Source organism: Bos indicus, chromosome 16 (assembly GCF_029378745.1).
Source record: "Bos indicus isolate NIAB-ARS_2022 breed Sahiwal x Tharparkar chromosome 16, NIAB-ARS_B.indTharparkar_mat_pri_1.0, whole genome shotgun sequence".
NCBI lineage: Eukaryota > Metazoa > Chordata > Mammalia > Artiodactyla > Bovidae > Bos > Bos indicus.
Genome location: NC_091775.1, coordinates 71,661,922 through 71,670,481, shown reverse-complemented (window position 1 = coordinate 71,670,481; position 8,560 = coordinate 71,661,922). Strand labels below are relative to the sequence as shown.

At 46.3% G+C, this 8,560-nt stretch overlaps 1 pseudogene; it reads left to right on the top strand.

Annotated features, from left to right (window-relative positions):
- The first annotated feature begins 576 nt into the window (after window positions 1-576).
- LOC139176286 (tigger transposable element-derived protein 1-like) lies at window positions 577-8,307 on the top strand (annotated as a pseudogene).
- Window positions 8,308-8,560: the final 253 nt, after the last annotated feature.

Here is an 8,560-nt window from a genome sequence, read left to right as displayed (position 1 = left end):
AATGATCATCTTTTGGTATAATTTGCATGTCTATAGGTAAAAATTACTTTGCATTGCTCAGTTAGCTACAATTTATAGAACTGTAAACTAGCTCAAAGACTCTGAAAGACCATAATTAGGTAACCTGAAGAGTGTTTTCTGGACAAGCTGAAGGGACACCTCATTTTATTGCTCTTTGCTTTACTAGGCTTTGAAGATGCTGTGTTTTTTTTTTTTTACAAATTGAAGGGTTGTGGCAACCTTGCATTGGGCAAGTCTATAGGTGCCATTTTTCCAAACAAATCTGTTCACTCCATATCTCTGCATCACATTTTGGTAGTAATTCTTGCAATATTTCAAAATTTCATTATGATATTTGTTATGGTGATCTGTGATTAGCGATCTTTGGTGCTACTATTGCAATTGTTTTGGGTCTCCATGAACTGTGCCCATAAAAATGGGAAACTTCATCAGTAAGTTGTATGTGTCCTGCTTCTCCACTGACAAGCTGTTCCCCCATCTCTGCCCCTTTCCTCATGGCTCCCCTATTCCCTGAGACACAATAATATTGAAATTAGGCCAATTAGTAACCTTACAATGGCCTCTAAGTGCTCAAGTGAAAGGAAGAGTTACACATCTCTCACTTTAAATCAAAGCTAGAAATGATTAAGCTGAGTGAGGACAGCATGTCAAAAGCCAGGATGGGCCAGAGCTAGGCAATAAACAGTTAACCAGTTTGCGGATGCAAAGGGAAAAGTTCTCAAAGGAAATTAAAAGTGCTGCTTCAGTGAATACGCAAATTGACAAGAAAGCAAAACAGCTTTATGCGGATATGGAGAAAGCTTTAGTGGTCTGGATAGAGGAGCAAATCAGCTACGACATTTCCTTTAGCCAAAGACTAATCCAGAACAAAGCCCTAACTCTCTCCAATTCTCTGAAGGTGGAGAGAGGTGAAGAAGCTGAGGAAGGTTTGAAGCTAGCAGAGGCTGGTTCATGAGGTTTCAGAAAATAAGTTGTCTCCATGATATAAAAGTGCAAGATGAAGCAGCAATTACTGACATAGAAGCTGCAGCAAGTTTCCCAGAAGTTTAGCTTAGATAATTAATGAAGGTGGCTATACACTAAACAACAGATTTTCAATGTAGATGAAACAGCCTCCTATTGGAAGAAGATGTCATCAGGGAATTTCATAGCTGGAGATAAGTCAATGTCTCGCTTCAAAGCTTTAAAGCACAAGCTGCCTCTCTTTTAGGGGCTGATGCAACTGGTGACTTGACGTTGAAGCCAGTGTTCATTTACCATTCTGAAAGTCCTAGAGCCTTTAAGAATTATGCTAAAACTACTCTGCCTGTACTCTATAAATGGAACAACAAAGCCTAGATGACAGTGTATCTATTTACAACATGGTTCAGTGAATATTTTAAGCCTACTGTTGCGACCTACTGCTCACGAAAAAAGACTTTCAAAATATTACTGCTCATTGACAATGCACCTGGTCACCCAAGAGCTCTGATGGAGATGTATGAGATTAATGTTGTTTCATGCCTGCTAACAGAACGTCCACTCTGTAGCCCATGGACCAAGGAGTAACTTCTACGTTCAAGTCTTATCAGTATGTAAGAGACATATTTCATGAGGCTATAGCTACCATAAGTAGTGATTCCTCTGATGGATCTGGGCAAAGTAAATTGAAAGCCTTCTGGAAAGGTTCCCCTTTCTAGATGCCATTAATATTCATGATTCATAGAAAGAGGTAGAAATGTAAACATTAACAGGAGTTTGGAAAAGGTTGATTCCAGTCCTCATGGATGACTTTGAGCAGGAAGACTTCACTGGAGGAAGTAATTGCAGATGTGGTAGAAACAGCAAGAGAACTAGAATTAAAAGTGGAGCTTGAAGACGTGACTGAATCACTGCAATCTTATGATAAAACTTTAACAGATGAGGAGTTGCTTCTTGAGAAAAAAAAAAAAAAGGTTTCTTAAGATAGAATCTACTCGTGGTGAAGATGGTGTGAAGATTGCTAAAATGACAACATAGGATTTATAGTATTATATAAACTTAGTTGCTAAAGCAGTGATGAAACTGATCAGGACCCTGCGGCGGGGTCTTCCCAGAGACAGACCCCACCCCTTCCTTGTGTCCTCTACCTACGGTAGGCCTTCCCCAAGTTCCAAAAAACAAATTTAATCAGAGAAGTGAGAAAATACCGAAACAAAGGAAAGCAGTCAAGCAAGACAAAAGAATAGTAGTTTAGCCATAGAACAAAGGGAAGGACCTTTAGTTCCTCCTCAAGGTTATAGACCCTTGAGCATACCCTTGAGTTGTTTTGCAGATCCTAAAACCTCCACCAAGTAGAAAAAGTTAACTGTATGCTGACCATCAGAATGTAGACCCCAGGCCACTTAGAACCAGAAGGTTGATAATAGAGGTTCCAGAAACATCACCCTGTTCCCTCACCACCAAACCAATCAGAAGAGTGTACACAGATGGTCATGTACCCTGTCCATCTCCATCATCTTGCCTTTAAAAACCCTTCCCTGAAAACCATTGAGGAGTTTGGTCTTTTGAGCACGATCTGCCCATCCTTCTTGCCTGGCCCTGCAATAAGCTCTGACCTTTCCTTTGCCACAATCCGGTGTCAGTAGATCGACTTAACTGCGTATAGGGTGAGCACCCCCAAGTTTGCTTCAGTAGCAGTGGTAAGGATTGACTCCAGTTTTGAAAGAAGTTCCACTGGAGGTAAAAATGCTATTGAAAAGCATTCTATGCCACAAAGAAATTGCTTGTGAAGGTAAAGTCAATTGATTAGGCAAACTTCCTTGCTCTCTCTTTTTTTTTTTTCTTGCTCTCTTTTTTTAAGAAACCACCACAGCCAGCTTCAGCAACTGCCACTCTGATCAGATCAGTCATCAGCCATCATCATCCACCAGCAGCAAAACACCACTGGCAAAAAGATGATGACTCATTGAAGGCTCAGATGACAGCACTTTTTAGTAATAAAGAATTTTTAAATTAAGGTATGTACATTGGGTTTTAGATGTAATACTGCTGCATACTTTATTAATAGACTATAGTATAGTTATAGTAAACGTAACTTTCATATGTGCTGGGAAACCAAATAATTCATGTGACTTGCATCATTGCTATAATCCTTCTAAGGCGGGGGTCTGGAACTGAACCCAGACAAGCTCCTGGGGATGCCTGTGTTTTTTCCCCCCATGAAGTGAAGTGAAGTCATTCAGTTACGTTGGACTCTTTGTGACCCCATGGACTGTAGCCCGCCAGGCTCCTCTGTCCATGGGATTTTCCAGGCCAGAATACTGGAGTGGGTTGCCACACCCTCCTCCAGGGGATCTTTCCAACCCAGGGATCGAACCCAGGTCCCCCGCATTTCAGCCGGATTCTTTACCAGCTGAGTCACAAGGGACGCATCCTGTTAAATTTCTTTTTTTTTCCTCTCTCTCTAGTTGAGGGTTATTGGTGATTTATGTATACCACTTCTCTGTGCACAGTGACAAGTTAAGTAATCCTAAATAAATATTAAAGGCTTAAATAGTAAGGATTGCAGGACAAATAAAATACAATTGTATCTCAGCTTTTAAACAAAATTGAAGGTGACACTTGAGATTTGTTCTCTGCGTGTAGTTCTGCCCCCTCCCCCATTCTCATCAACCCGCCTACTGTCCCTTTCAATGGTACTGTTACCAGGTCTTTAAAAAACAACTTCACTGTGGTTTATGGGAATCCCTAATTTACAACAGGCAGGCTGACCCAGATGATAAATTACAGGAACAAGAAAAGTAGCTTAGGTCCACACTCTTAAATGGGGAAATGACAATGGGAAATTCACATCACAAAGAGAGTAAGAGTAAGTTTTTTGGGGGGAGCTGGAATGAGGGTGAGGCCTTAATTGGGGTGAAGACTAGGAAAATCCATCCATCATACATCCTTCTCCATCCATCCTTCATCCTTCTCCATCCATCCTTCAAACAGGACTTTTTACTGCTAAGCAAATGTGCTGGTTACCGTGTTAGGCAACTAGGGATACATGAATAAATAAAACACATTTCTTGTCCTGTAGTTGCTTACATTTTAAAGAGAGGTATTCCCTGTTCCAACAAGATGGAGAAAATCATTACATTTCCTCCAGCTGACACGGGTCTGGAGGTAAGATTTTGGAAACTCTATGATGTGGTGGCCCTCTAAGGTATTTAGGGGCTTGGGGGGATTTTTCCTTGCTGGTCCTGCTCCCCACCCCCAACCCTGCCACATACACAATGGGGACTTAACTACTAATCGTTGGAACGATAATTAATTAGTGCTAAGTCACTTCGGTTGTGTCAACTCTTTGCCATCATATGGACTGTAGCCCACCAGGCTCTTCTGTCCATGGGGATTCTCCAGGCAAGGATACTGGAGTGGGTTACTGTGCCCTCTTCCAGGGGGTCTTCCCAACCCAGGGATCAAAACTGTCTCCTGCAACTCCTGCATTACAGGCAGATTCTTTATTGCTGAGCCACCAGGGAAGACTAAATTCATAATAGTAACTAGTTATTAATAATTCATTATTTTATTATGTTACAATAAAATTTTTATTGTTACTTCATAAATAAATGTATTGATATACTACAATAATGAATTATTTCATTTTATTAATAAATGTATTTGTTCACTCCAATAATTAAGATGAATTAAAAGTAATGCAATCAATTACTAATAAAGTTTCATAATGATTAATAATTTGCAAATGTGCTGCAACCACTCAAGAACTGCTGTGGGGAATGTTCGCTGGTTCTTTCCACCCTTTGGCCTCAGGATGCTGGCCACCAACCACTATTGGTTCTTGAACTCTCTTACTTTCTCAATTTCAAAAAGTCCTGCCTGGCAAACTGAGGGTTTGTCAGTCTGTCCCTTCTGTGGGTTTGTGACATTTTGGAAGGTACTTTCTGGCCTTGCTGCCAGCCTAGAGGAAAGACTGCAAAGAAGCTTGGTGAACCCGGGATGCTCTGGAAACAATCTGGCTTTCCAGACTCCAGCACCATCCAAGGAGTTTTCCTCTGGGATGTGGAACCACACAGGGTGGATGCTGAACAGAGTGCCGCCCTGTACAAGGCGACGGAGAACTCAAACCAGTTCATGAAGACCCTTGATTAATGGATGAATAGATAAGCGTCTGGGCTTCCCAAGTGAGGCAGTGGTAAAGAATTTGCCTGCCAATGCAGGAGATGTAGGAGACGTGGGCTCGATCCCTGGGTTCAGAAGATCCCCTGGTGAAGGGAATGGCCACCCACTCCGGTATTCTCACCTGGAGAATCCCGTGAACAGAGGAGCCTGGCAGGCTACAGATAGTCCATGAGGTCACAAAGAGTTGGACACGACTGAGCAACTAAGCAAGCACACAGATAAGCAGCAGGGTTATTAAGGGAAGTCAGGGAAGTTCCAGGTACACCTCAGGCCTTCCAGGACAGGGTCATAGAAAGCAGACCCTGGACTCTCCCTCGCACTTTCCCTCGAGGTCGTGGTTGGAATCCTGAGCTAGTGGCCTTTGGTCTGATCTGCAGTGACATTTCTGATCTTCTTAAGAACATCATACTAGAAAAGGTCATGCTAGAGCACCCAGAAGAGCAGGTGAGCTATCTCCAGGGACAGAATCTGCCCTGAACACAGCCCCAGACTGGGGCTCAAACTCGAGCACGCCACGTCACGGGTACCTACACCTGCTCACTGCAGACTTTCAGGGTGTGTCACATTGATGGTGATGATGTCTGTGGCGGCGGTAGTAACCACACGGATCTCCTTTGCCCCCAATAGTTGGGGAGGAACAGAGTCATCAAGGTGGTCAGTTTCTAAATGGGTGATCCAGGAAACTTCCCTTGCCTCCAAGTAGAGCGAGGTTTCCGGAAGCTGGCCTTCACCAGCTCCACTCTCACGCCTCAAGACGTGTGGTGTTGTTAGGGGCCTTCCAAGAGCCAGGCCTCCTGGGGCTTTCAGCATAACTTCCCCAGGAACAGGGATGGTTTAGGTTCAGAGCCCAAGGACTCCCATCACCCTCTCCCCTTTCTCCATCCATCTCTCCTTGCTCCCTCCTTCCTCCTCTCCATTCTTCCTTCTTTCTGCTGCCCCGGCTTTCGGGGGCAAGTCTTCCCGCTGTGGCTCGGGGGACTCTGCCAGATTTCCTTCACATCCCGGAGGGAAGACGAGTCAGTGAGCTCCGAGTCTGTCCCTTTTCCTCCAGCTCCTGCTAGAGCAGAACCCACAGCGCTGGGGAGGACACCCAGACTGTGGGAACCCCAGCACTGATGGGAAAGAGAGGGGCTTTCGGGGCTCTCACTTTCCTGTCCGTTAAGAGTCATCATTCTCAACCAAGGCTTGAGGCCCAAATTGGGGCCTGATTCAGTGATGGAAACCCCAGGTTTCAAGGCTCCGGTGGTGCAATACGGGGCAAGATTGCGGACAGGAAGTGGTGTGGCTGCATGGTGAGAAGGAAGGACTTCCTCCCTCGCTGACACTTTCTATTCTGAAGGCGCCTTTCTTAGCCTGCTTCCCTTCCTTTCAGCCCGACAAAGAGCCACTCGCAGATTTAATTCACACGCAGGGCCAAGCGTCTGGCACACGCAGCAGGGTGAACATAACCAATCAAATCCAGTCTCCAGAACAGGTCTACCTCCCCTGTCCCTCTTGGACTAATTTATACAGATTTTCTGCCTTTTCAGAGTAGGAGGTGGAGAGCTGAGACAGCCCCTAATGTTACTGGGATCTTGGCAGAGACGATCTTAGCAACCAGATGACTTAGCAACTTGACGACTCTTTGGTTTTCAGAATGCTCGTCACATCTCCAGTTATCTTGGAGGGAACTTGGCCCCGTCACTGTTGACTCCCTACCCTGGGCTACCCTAGTTTTTGGTTCCCTAACTCCAAATTGACTGTTGGCATCAAACATGGGTGCCTAACCCTCCTCAAATGTTTGCTCAAACTCAGTGAGCACCCAGCTTAGGGAGGAAGCCCCAGAGTTCATCAGATAATCTGAATAAAGCTCTTAATAAGCAGATAAGGCAGCTGGCACATTGGAGCCAAGTGGCCGGATCGGGGTAGTGGGGTAATTAGGAGACATAACCGAAGGACTTGGAGGAATCAAATATGATGTATAGGTTTCCGACCAGGTGGATGTTGGAGCCTTTAACAGACAGTTAAAAACAGACTGAGAAGCATATTTGAAGAGAAGATGATGAGACCAAGAGTGCAGCTTTGAACATGTTGAGGGGGAAACGCTTGTGAGAGGTCCTCTCAGAGACACAGGACAGGCAATTGAGCACACAGGTCTGCCCTCCGAAGAGACAGCTGGGCTGTGGGTACCGATGTGGGAGTTGTCAGTATAGAGACAGGTGGTGATCGAGGCTCCAAGAAGAGGAGACCCCTTTATACTGGCAACCAGCACAGAAGCTGGTATCGCAGGCCATTAGGAAGTAAAGGAAGATAAAGCCTGGGACATGCCCATTAGATTTGGCACAAAAGGAGCCTTCTGGGGACCTTTAAGGGGGCAGTTTCAGTGAGGTTTGGGGAGCAAAAGCTGGGTCTTTTTATGGCAGAGACTGCAGATATTCACCTAAACCTGTTCCTCCAGCTCCCAAGAACATGGCTGAATTTCATTTCCCAACCTCCCCTGCGGCTGAGTGAGGCCTGAGATCTGGCCCGTGAACTGTGGGTAGGAAAGGATGCCCTCTCATCTCCAGGATACAGCTCTTCCCCACTGTCCACCCTGGACCCTTCCTCCAAGTCTCCCAGTCAGGGGAGAGGACCTGAGGGACCCCAAGGCCTCGGGGGCACAGGGCACCTACATGGAAGGAGACTGGGCCTTGGGTTGTTACATGGAGCCAGGGGGCTCTGGCCAGTGGGGCTGGCAGGCTCAGACACCCCCAGGTCAGCAATGGAGTGGGTGATCAGCCAGCTGGACAGCAGTGACCGGAGCAGATCAGGATTCAGGACAGCTAGAGAGGTCTGCAAGCTGGAGCTTGGAAGTACTGCAGGGGCCAGGTGAGCCCCAGCCAGACGGTAAAATGCTCCCTTCAGGAATGCGCTGGAGTTGAAAGACAGCTGTGGCAAAATGCCTGCGGGTACAAGATGCACACTCCGTGTGTCCTGCTCTCAGCTACATTGGCCCCTGAGACCCTGGCTCTGAGTCCGTCCTTTGCAGAAGGGCTGCTCGCCGGGACGGGGCAGCCTGGTGAGGTGCTGACAGGTGGTGACACCACACTTAGCCACTGGCTCGGCAGGACCCTGCCCGGAATCACCACCTTGTGGCACGACAGCAGCCTGATTATCAGTTAGACTGGATCCGTGGTCAGGTCCACCGGGGTCACAGCCTGGCTCTGCTTCGCACCCACGGGTGACCGTGAACAATCCCCTCCCCTTGCCACACCCCTCATCTGCAAAGTGAAGGGATAAGGCTGGATGATTTCAAAGTCTCCTGTGCTGGGAATTCCCTGGCGGTCCAGTTGTTAGGACTCTGTGCTTTTGCTGTCAAGAGCCCAGGTTCAATCCCTGCTCAGGGAACTAAGATCCCACAAGCTGTGAGGCTAGA